Raw genomic sequence first — 12,201 nt, forward strand, 5'->3', positions numbered from 1 at the left:
AGCTGATAGAAGAGCAACTTTGACTGAAATAACCACTCGTTACAACCGAGGTATGCAGCAAAGCATTTGTGAAGCCACAACACGCACAACCTTGAGGCGGATGGGCTACAACAGCAGAAGACCCCACTGGGTACCACTCATCTCCACTACAAATAGGAAAAAGAGGCTACAATTTGCAAGAGCTCACCAAAATTGGACAGTTGAAGACTGGAAAAATGTTGCCTGGTCTGATGAGTCTCGATTTCTGTTGAGACATTCAGATGGTAGAGTCAGAATTTGGCGTAAACAGAATGAGAACATGGATCCATCATGCCTTGTTACCACTGTGCAGGCTGGTGGTGGTGGTGTAATGGTGTGGGGGATGTTTTCTTGGCACACTTTAGGCCGCTTAGTGCCAATTGGGCATCGTTTAAATGCCACGGCCTACCTGAGCATTGTTTCTGACCATGTCCATCCCTTTATGGCAGAGGTCACTAATAGGCGGACCGCGGTCCGGATCCGGACCCAGCCGCCGTCCTCTCCGGACCGCCGACCTACAGCACATTTATTATTGAGACTTACTACCTCGTGACGGAGCGTTTCTATTTTAAACCGCGCAGCTTTTCTAGCATTTACTGTACTGGTTTAGAGGACCAGGAAACTCACAGACCAATCGCATGTGCTCCAATCGTCTCATGTGACGCTGCTCAGCCAATCAAATCTGTGCACACCGATGCTTGCGAGTCGAGTCTGCGAGATTCACCAGAGACGTTTTGGAAACACACCCGAATTGAGGAGACGAAAGATAAAAGAGATTTCACATGACTTTTAATCAAGAATGTACAGATTTTTACATGTACATTCCTCCCACGGGCAGTTCAAAACCAGAATATCTCATAGATCTCCAATATGCTAGCTGGAGCTCACGTTTCTCACTGAACAACAGAAAGTAGGAAAGTGGTAGCTCTGTAAGAGGAAATGAAAGAGAAGAGGAGGCATTACAGCTGTTCATTTGTATGTTTGACTACACTTCATCACTTCAAGCTACACTTTTTATCACATTTTTTCTAAAAATGAGGCACTTTAGTTTACTTAAATTTAGAATTTATTATTTGAATAGTTATTTATTATCCCTCCAGTTTGATGTGAAAACTGACTGAAATATTATTTGATTTGACAGTCCGTTGTTGACTAAAAACATGTGTTGATACAACTATAGGTTATAGTACTGAATGATAACGCAAGTTTGTCGTTTTGATGTTCCGGACCTTTGCTTCAGGAAATTTTCTCTAACTAGACCTCTTTGAAATCTAATTGAATACCCCTGCTTTATGGCCACCGTGTACCCATCCTCTGATGGCTACTTCCAGCAGGATAATGCACCATGTCACAAAGCTCGAATCATTTCAAATTGGTTTCTTGAACATGACAATGAGTTCACTGTACTAAAATGGCCCCTACAGTCACCAGATCGCAACCCAATACAGCATCTTTGGGATGTGGTGGAACGGGAGCTTCGTGCCCTGGATGTGCATCCCACAAATCTCCATCAACTGCAAGATGCTCTCCTATCAATATGGGCCAACATTTCTAAAGAATGCTTTCAGCACCTTGTTGAATCAATGCCACGTAGAATTAAGGCAGTTCTGAAGGCGAAAGGGGGTCAAACACAGTATTAGTATGGTGTTCCTAATAATCCTTTAGGTGAGTGTACATCCTATAGGTCAGTGCAGCCATAAATTACTACAAACTGTCACGAGTTTGTGGGTGAGCACAGAGGAGGTGAGAGACCAAATGCAAGACACCAGAGCAGAGATTAAGTTCAGGGGTTTTTATTCACAAAAGCAATATGGCTTACAGGTAGGAGGCAGGCAAACTCCAAATCAGGCAGAACACTCATCACACGACACAACAGAGTATTCACACTACAATGTCCAGACAGGGACTGAACAGAAACACCAGGAATATATACACAGGGACTAACGAGCAGGGCGGGAGCAACACAGGTGACAGAGATCAAGGCTAACGAGGCAGGCCAGCAGAGAGACAGCAGGGAAAACAGTGGGTGCTTCTCAAGTCTCTAATTTGTCGTTTCCTCGATCCTCGCTTGAACCGGAAGTTATTCCGCTCCGCCATCTTGCAGGCCGTCCCAAAGCTCTTATTTGCACTCCGAGGAGCGAGGAACGAGGATGGAGGAGCTCTCAGGAGCTATGAGCGAAAGTCTTTGACCGACACAACCCCTTATTGGGTAGCCGTTATATTGATTGGATGCTGCAGCTCATCGGACTGATGTAATACAGGACAGGACAGATAACATTAAACTCAAGTGCATTACTGCAAAGTGTTAGGCTATATTTGATTTGTTTTATAATTCACTGTCTAGTTAAAATCTGAGTTCATTGTAGGTCTGAACAACAAAAACCCCACACACAACTTTCTTCATTTAGGTTATTAGAATGATTTTATTTTTCTTTTATTTCTCCCATCAACTTTTATTATGGAGACAATTAAAGTCAGAGAGAGTCTGTCAGCAAGAAACACTTTTTACATCATTTATCGTTATGTATATTCAGTCACACGTGAGGCTGGTCCTTTAGTCCAAATAGACGACTATAAAACATAGTAAACGAGTTAGGATTCGGACAAGTCACTAAACTGCACTTAAGTCTCTAATGAGGCAAGCAAAGGAAAATAAATCCGCTCATCCAGCCGATCTCACCTACTGCATCTGATGAAACCAGCCTGCGGCTCCGCGAGTAAAATCAGCTGATGAAAGTGTGAATGAAAGCCGATGTGCTAAAAAAAAAAGCGTCAAATTGCTATGATTTAACTAAGTGATCAATCAGTGACGAGTGATGTGACTTGCATAAATTTAATGTAGCCTATAGTCTAGTGTTTAAGGATATCAGAAGAGGAAATAAACTGAAAGCCTAAAACTGAGCATAGACTTAGAGTTACATAATTTTAATTTCTCTTAAACCTTTAGCCTAATAAATCCCAATACATCATATTCTGGGTTATTCAATAACGAATTCACAATCAGAATCAATAAATATAAATACAGATAATGTATGCATTTTGCCAGTAGAAATAATCCTGTGCCTCTGAGCAGTACACAGAAACCTGTAATTATTCATGTGCAGGTGTTTGTTAAACAGGTAACAGCTACAGAGAGAATCATACTGCTCTGCACTGATAACTGAGACTTTAGTAGTATCAGAACAGCGCACATGTGTGCAGACACAAACTCCATCAAAAGTCTCTACAGCTGTTAGAGCCGACTGACAGCTGATCCAGCTGTGATCAACTGCCTCGGAAACCACATCACTTCATGTGACACTTTGGAGGAAAGAACGTCTCTAAAAGCATATTTCCTCATCCCTTCTCTCCTGGCCTGGTTTCCTTGGTTTCCTCTTGAGACGCAAACAGGTCCACGTCTATAGGGCCAAACCTCTCACACAATAACTCCACCTCGGGGTGGAGTCTCCATTCCCCGGGCCTCAGCCCCTGTCTCGACAGCAGGTCTGCTCCCTGATTCTGGGTCCCCGGGATATATGTCCCCCTGTCGCTCCCCTTGGTGATTCAAATAGGTCACCACTGCTGTGTTGTCGGTCCTGACAAGGACGTGGCGATTGACGTAGTCCGTTGGGCGGGCGTCAGCAAGCTCTTCTTCGTATTGAGCCGCAGCCCTCGAACGCTGAAGGTGGGTGAGGACGACAGCTCGATGCCGAACCGCTAACACCCGAGACTGAGCCAAAATGAGCCAGTCGTCGATGTAGTTCAGTATGCGGACGCCTTGGAGCCTCATCGGGGCCAGAGCTGCATCCATGGATGTTGGGGAGAGAGTGCTAGGAACGTGCGAGGAGAGAGTGCTAGCCCGAACGGAAGAACCCGATACTGGTACACCACGCCCCCAAAGGCGAACCTCAGGAACTTCCTGTGAGAGGGACGGATGGAGATGTGGAAATATGCGTCTCGCAGATCTATCGTGACAAACCAATCCTCGGATTGGATGTGGCTGACGATGGCGGGGATGGTGAGCATCTTGAACCTGAATCTCCTCAGAGATTGATTCAGGGACCGCAGATCTAAAATTGGACGCAATTGGACCTCTTCCCCCAACCCCGGCGAGACTGAAGAACAGTCCTCAGATCCGTTGTCTTGGGGGGCTGTGGGCGAGAGCGCCGCCTCGAGTCCCGGGTGCGCTGAGGGGGACCAGGAGAAGCGACACTCTGCCTCTGGCTCTGGCGGTAGGAGCTGGACGACGACTGGGACCGCCTCTCTGCAGCCGTCGCCATCCTGGACCAAAACCAGCACGGGACTGCTGGAACACCTCCCCTTGTGTCCTGGCATGCTGAAACCTGCTGACGACGGCGTCCACCGCCTCGCCAAACAGGCCAGAGGTCGTGACCGGCGCGTCGAGCAGGAAGGTCTTCTCCCTCTCCTGGATGCCCGACAGGTTGAGCCACAGGTGCCGCTCTGTGGCCACCAGCGCCGACATGGAGCGGCCAATGGCGCGAGCCGTCTCCTTTGTGACTCGGAGTGACAAATCTTTAGCTCTGCGGAGCTCAGCGATGTCCTCCTCTGAGGGGCCCCCTCCCGAGTTCATGTCCTTCAGCAAGTTGGCCTGGTATGCCTGCAAAACCGCCATCGTGTGCAGACTCGCACCAGCCCGGCCCACCGCAATGTACGCCTTGCTTGGTAGGCAGCGCCATGGCTGGGCGCTGACTGATGACGTTGATCCGGCTCCCAGAAGTCTTCCTCCTCCATAATGCTGAGCACATCCAGCTCCTCAGAACCGGACAGCCACAGCCTCTCCAGGCTCACACCTCGAGTGGGAGAAGCCGAAAAGCGGGCTCCTGAACGGAAAAGAGGGGAGTCGGAGCCAGCAGACGAGAAAAAGCCTTGGCAGTCCCGATGCCCTCGGAGATGTCGCGCTGGGAGCCCCATGACCGAAGCCGCCGCGCCGTCTCAGTGACCGCCGGGCTCGAGCCACGGGGAGAGCGCATCTGGCCGTCTTCGGAAAAGAGAGCCGCAAGCAATGGCCGCAAGCAGGCCCCTCGAGAGCTGCCTGGGCATGCGACATCCCCAGACAGGAAACACACAGGGCATGAGTGTCCCCAGCCGTGATGTAACGCGGGCATGGAAAAACACACTGCCTGAACTGCTGACCAGCCATCTCCTCTGCTTCTCCTTCCAGGTATCTAGAAAACTTCCTCTCGTGGTTGCTTTTCTTCTGAGTAGTCTCGAACATGCCAGAGTGCCTGCTGAATAGAAAAAAGCTAATGTGTCCCGTGTGCCGGCGTGCTTATATACGCCTCCAGTTACGCCGTCACACGCTACCATTCTAGCAACGCCAATAGGATTGGAGTAGTTTCATTCATGATTTCAGCTCTGCCACGCCCAGAGGCGTTCCCATAGTGTCGTCACCTACGCAGTTCGAGTTCCCTCAAAGGGGAACCAGGAAACAGGACAACACTCAACAAGGAACAGAATGGAAATAAGGAAAATACACATACTGGGTTATTTACAACCAAGACACCACTAAACACTAGCTGACAGATAATAACTAGGTAAATAATAACCCAGACTAAATAACAGATACCAAACTGATCAATAAGTAAACTCACAGTGAACTAAACTCAACAGAACTGAAATATAGATGCAAAACTCAAATCTTAGAATCAAGAACACAGATTGGATAAGAGAGACAAGATAACAGGACAACAGACAACAGACTAGGACAACAGAACAAAAACATATTAACACAGAACCAAACGGACAACAAAACGGCAGAGCTCACCATAAAGACAGACTGGACACAGGACAACTGACAAAACCGAACCCCAAAACACAACAGACCAAAATAACATAACAGATAATCAACTGACCAAAACTCAGAGTGCTAAACTAAAACAGGTAGAATGTGACACAAACTCTGTGTTCTTTACATGAAAACTTGCACATCATCACACTCGTTTTTCAGATTGTATTTTTCCACTGGTTTCCTTTCTTTTCTTGTTTTACATATAAAAATATATCAGCACACTCTTGAAACTTGCTTGAGTTGTGTAATCCACCTCATCCAATTTTAAATCTCCATTTATTTTTCTCAAAGTTAGGGACTGACCAACCACATGAAGAGAGTAGGGATCCCTCTCTGAGGACAGACAGACAGACATGCAATAGATGCCGTGTGTATGGAATAGACCAACATACTGAAATTACAGTATAGACAATCATGCCCATCAATTATAAATAGATATAGACATATATGAAGATCCAGGAGGACGTTGGTTAGCTACAAGTGTGGGATAAAGGGTTGAAACGTCCAGCTTCTGCCACTCCAAACCAACTCCAACCTAGACATTTAAAAATAAATTGTATGAAAAAAAAATGACTTTGACAATATCCCTAATTGATAGTGTGAAGCAACATCCAGTTTATATGATATCCATTCATAAGAACATATTTGGAACATGACGGGTGGTGATGATGAAGGGGTACTTGTACTGCTCATCTGATAAGGCGGTGGGGTTGGTCTGACAAAAAAGCTTGGGAACCACTGATCGAGAGGATGCTTCAAGAGTCTGGTACTTGATTTTCATACATTAATGGAAATCAATGGCTGTCTGAAAAGAAGAACAAATAATTTAGAAAATCTAAAAGTATACATCAATGCATTTGAAATTGTGATCTACAAGATTTACACTGCGTGCGCAATTAGTAGGCAAGTAAGTGTTCTGATTGAATCATTATTTCAGTGCACAATTTCCAACTCCAAACCATATAAACTTGAATGCTCATTATAGTTAATCATTTGAATGGGATGTTTATTTGTGTAATAAGGTAGGTTGTGGCAAAAGTGAATCACACCTAATATCAAGGTGTGCATGATTATAAGGCGGCTTCATTTACTTCAGGTAAAATGGGCCAAAAATAGAGATTTAACTGACACTGAAAAGTCAAAAATTGTAAAGTGCCTTTCTGACGGATGCAACACTCTTGAAATAACTAAACTTCAAATTAAACATTTTGTTTTAACTGGGGCGCAAAAAACGCATGGAGAAGAAAAGGCGCACATTAACTGCAAAAAAAACAGTAGTAGTAGTAGTAGTATTATCATTAAATTAAGGAACCCATTATCCTGAAGACAGATTTTTCAAAGGTTTTGGGGACAGATGAAGGCCATGATCTTTGTACAGGACAATGCTCCATCACATGCATCCAAGTACTCCACTGCTTGGCTAGCCCGAGTAATGACTTGGTCCCCTTCCTCACCTGACTTAAATCCTATTGAGAACTTGTAGGCCCTTCTCAAACGTGAGATTTACAGCAAAGTCCTTATAGGCTCTTAAAACTTCTCTGTTTACAGTTGAAGAAGACAATACACCTCTTTGAACAGCATTTGGGAGGCTGTGGTTGCAGCTTCAATGAAAGTTGATCATGAACAGATCAAGGAACTGACAGACTCCATGGATGGAAGGTTCATGGCAGTTATTGAAAAGAAGGGTGGCTACGTTGATCACTAAAAATCTTTGCAAGGCCAAAAACGTTATTTAATTGTCATTTTGTGTTGTTACACTTCTAAAAATTAATATTTTCATGGCATGGCAAAACTCACTTTTTCTTAGTTAAACTTTCAGGTTTGAGGTTCAATTATATTTTGGATTGACCAAAATCGACCATTGTGTTTTTTCAACAATAAAATGAATCCTGAGGAATACAATTCGCTTAATAATTGTGCAGTGTATAGTTAAGGAGATAAAACCTGCAAAAACACAGGACAGAAAATAAAGGTTTATGGTTGATATGGTCAGATGTGTTTGTGGTTGGGAAGGACAGAAAGTTTCCAGTGGGTGGATTTGACAGTTCAGGATTCTCTCTCTCTCTCTCGCTCGCTCGCTCGCTCGCTCACACACATCCACTCACAAACAATTTTCTAGTCACAGGAGGGTTTTCAGAGAGCCACAGGATGGAAAAAATCAAGAGGCTCTTCATGCTGCAAACAGGGAATCCCCTTTGTGTCCTGCTCGATTGGAAAGAACCGTTAATATGTGTGAAGTATGAAGAAAAAAAATACCGCAGCTGTTTACTGATCATGACTCAACATTATACAGCCTTTTTTACAGTGAAGTGATAACGGCTGCTACATGGCCACAAACTCAGCAGAGGATGTGAAGGCTCCAGCTTAGCATCTGTCATTTCTGTTGCCATAACATGCACATAACATGGTGGTTTCCCCAGTTCAGTTAGGCTGTTTTTCATAAGAGGTTGCAGCTGTATTATTTCAAGGGAGTTATCAATGTCTTGTGGTTCTTCAGATATCAGGTAAAAGAGGAAAGAGAGAGGAAAAGTGAAGCTCAAGTGGATGATGATGATTAAACCAGGCTGGAACATCTCAACTGGTAGGAGTCTGCTTGTCCTATTTTTGAGGATAATGAAACGCCACCACTCGCTATCTCTCCCATGACCTTTTATTTATAAGAGAGACAGTCAAACTGTGACCACTTTCTTACCCTCAAGGCCAAGACCAGAAGAGCAGAAAACACATGCAGTTGAAAACCTTCTATTCTGTCAGGGGGAGGGGAGAAAGCTTGGTTGTGTGTTAGTATCTAGTCGTACCCACAGGGATTTTACACAGGGGAAATAACATCATGAAAACTAGATGCAGTTTGATGCATGTGAGACAGTTTTGCTTCCTTCTGTGCACATCTTTGTGTTTGTACTAGTTTGTTAAGCATTAACCAATGGGAAGGTTGTCATGCCTTTCACCCCACGGTCAGCTAACGTGACGCCCCCCCCTCCTTATTTCTGCATCGTACCTCATCTTTTTCTGTCTTTGACATACAGCTGACTTTCACACACACACAAGTACACTCACTGTATGAGTCATTCGTATCTACTTTCATTTCATGGAGGCACGGCCTGTACTTATAAAAATGTATCTCCGTGTTGTATATAGCCAAGTATCATGTTATATTTCTTTCCATATGACACTCTAAGCCACTATAATCTTATATTGCTTGAGCAGCATATACACGATACCCATGTTCTTGTGTCCAGTTTGCACTGTTTAATCCACTGTCATGTCATAGCTGTTGTAGGGGATTAGATGTGTACAGAATGTACCTGTTCTTAAAAATGATTCAGATAATTTGTTGACTGATATGATAGGTGATTTGTTGTTTGCAAAGAGAAGGTTTAAGTTATAGAGTTGTATGAAAAACCTACAAAAATGAACCAGTCACATAAAATACATAATCAGGGAGCAAAGCTCTTTGCTGCTTGTTATCCCCTCTCCCTCCCTCGTCTATGCTGTCTGTCTATTCTGTTGCTGTCAAATAAAGCAGAAATGCCACACGCACAAAAAATATAGGAGAAGGAAAATACACATTCTGTGTTCAGAATTTAAAGGTTTGACTATATTACAGAGTTTATTGGAATTTAGAGTATAAAAACTGAAAAAGTAGTGACAAAATGCAAGTTCCCAGATCGCAAGGTGAAACGTGAAAGGTCTTGAAACTTCTTGTTTCGGCCAGTGAGCAGTTTAAGGGCGGGTTCACACCCATGATTCACATTTAAAGGTCTGTGTCCTGAATCACACCAAAGGATGATGCATTGTTCAAATTTTCCACCTGTAAACAAAAGCTATGTGGTGGAAATATTGTTTGATTGTTGGTCATAAGTCACCGAGTAAAAAGACAACAACAAACTTTCTACCTTATCTTAGATCATGGAGCAGTGTCAGGTTGATGTTGGTGTTGGTCTGGAGCGTATATCATATCACATATATTTAGAGGGTCACACACATGAAAACCTCGTAAGACAGCGGGTATTAAATAATTTAATAGTTCAGGCATTTCGAGGAAGAAACTCTGCATCGTACAGTCTTATCATAGATCATACCACAACATCTTTGCATTTGTTATACAAAGTGAACCAGTGAAACAGGGAACAAAAAAAGTTTGCCTCTGGTTGAATCCATATGTATCTCCTTGAATGTGTTAATTAATGCATATATAACCCTACCTGCTACATACATAAAAAAAGTTCAATAGGTGCCAACCTTTCATTAAGAAAAATATTACATATTATAACCATTAGCCTATTATTATTATTGTATATAGTATGTATTTGTTGTATTTTATTAAAGTACTTTCCGTTGTTGATCGTACTTTTTGTATTCTCTATATTCATATTGAAAATCAAGATCAAGCGCGCATTTGCCTTTGTGTTCAAAGGGAGGTTTCTGTTCTCCCTAAGCTCACCTTAGTACTGTCTTTCTTTGTATTTCCTCTTAATGTGTTTATTGTTTGTGCCAAACACCAAAGCAACTTTGTAATAAAATGTATTTTTAAAAATATGAAATGTTAAAAAAGACAGCAATAATGCAATAAATAGTACAGTAATAATAAATAAGTGCTATTTTTAAATGACACATACAATGGCAGCTTCCTGTGATTGGTTTGAATGGTGTTCGAACCGCTCCAGAGTTCCCTTGACTGCCGTCTGAGACCACCCCTTCAAGGCGAATTAGAGTGCGGTTGTTTGGTCCGCACCACAGTTCGAGTCCGGCGCTCACACCAGCCCAAACAAACCAGTCCAGGGTCCGATTTAATCGGAATAAACAAGGGCTGTGGTAACCCACCATAAAACCTAAATAAACATTTTTAGCGTTTTTAAAAAACAAAAAAAGCAGCAAATCCACTTAAAAATGAAAGCTTTGCCCATAAGCCCCAAACCTTGAAATCATTTACTAATTTTCTGGTGAAGTTTTTTGGTGTAGCTTGTTGACAGCTGTGTTGAACTAAATTCTTGGCTGCTTCCCACCTCCTACTTAATAGCCTACCTCACCCCTATGTGAAGGCTGAGCAGTGTTCGTCAGGCTCAGGGACCAAACCTATCTCTTCACGTGTATTGATATTCCATTGACCTGAAGGACACGCATGGAGCTGCATATTACCTCACCAGTAACACTAGCTGCGTTGTGCTGAATTTTGCATGGTCACATTGACCTGGTTACTGCTTCATTATTTATGGAAATGGGAGGAAAGCAGTAAAATGAACACACACACACATGCATGCATAACTGAAAGACGGAGGCCATGGGAGATTTAAAGAAGCAATCAAGTTGGAGAGACAGTGTGGTCGATGCTGTTGGCTTCACTGCTTGAAACATAAGAGCCATGTGACTAACTTGCTAGTGTGTTTGTGCCTTTATGTGCATGCGTGAACTCAATCAGTCCTCAGGGCAAAAAAGGGTGTGGGAGTAGGCCAGCACGGGAGACATAACACCCGGACCATTAGTGAACCGGCTCACATAACCCAAGTACTGGGGGCTGACAGACATGCGTAAACACATGGCACCGCTTCTCCGTATTCACCGCAGCTTCAGTATTCAACACCTCTCCTCCCCCCCTCCACCCACCCCGGCCTCTTCTTTCAGCCGCTACACTTGGGCGGCTCACAAATATTTGCCATGGTCCTCTGCAAGCCCTCAGAGGGCAGGATTAATGGTGGTGTTTGCCGCACACCCAGGGCCAGACAAAGCCTCCCCATCTGGAGCTCCAACCCGTGACTGGGGAACAGAGGCAGCACACAGAGCCTAGTCAAGGCAGCCCAGGGAGTGGGGATCTATAGGCATCACTTCTTAAATGAGCAGGAGTCCTAGGCAGTCCTGCAGATGAATGAAGGGGGCGTTTCTGTCTTTTGATGTGATGGGGAGGAAAAGGGTCCTGCATGCCGGCCTGGGCCTGGTGCTACGCCAAATGGATCACATTTCCCCTACCAGCTGATTAAACAGCCATATCTGCATCCTTCAGTAGGTCCTGAGCCAAACAATGGCAGCAGCCAGGGGGAGATGGGCGAAGCTGGCCCCATGCCTCCTATGGACTTTCCACTATTTAGGCAACCGGGTTGAGACAAAATTAGGATGTTTGGTCAGTGATTTATGATGTTTTTTGGCCTGTGACCTTTTGTCTTTATGAATTTTTCCATGAAGCCAAACTTCACATGGGGTGGTACGGTGCTGCAGTGGTTAGCACTGTCACCTCACAGCAAGAAGGTCTGGGGTTCGAACCTTGGTCTTCCCAGGCCTTTCTGTGTGGAAAGGGACACTTTGACCTGCTGGTTGTGCTGGACGAAAAGTCAGGGGATCACTAGGTCATTAGGGTTTATCCATTGGGCAACATGGATAGCTGTACTAAATTTCATGGCAAT

General features: G+C 44.1%; 1 protein-coding gene across 1 annotated transcript in view; it reads left to right on the plus strand.

The window, feature by feature from the left end:
- Positions 1–12,201, plus strand: part of LOC123983227 (phospholysine phosphohistidine inorganic pyrophosphate phosphatase) — a 32,674-nt gene that overhangs the window by 17,392 nt on the left and 3,081 nt on the right. The window lies entirely within an intron of this gene.

The sequence above is a fragment of the Micropterus dolomieu genome, linkage group LG14 (genome assembly GCF_021292245.1).
Source record: "Micropterus dolomieu isolate WLL.071019.BEF.003 ecotype Adirondacks linkage group LG14, ASM2129224v1, whole genome shotgun sequence".
In the NCBI taxonomy this organism is placed as follows: Eukaryota; Metazoa; Chordata; class Actinopteri; order Centrarchiformes; family Centrarchidae; genus Micropterus; species Micropterus dolomieu.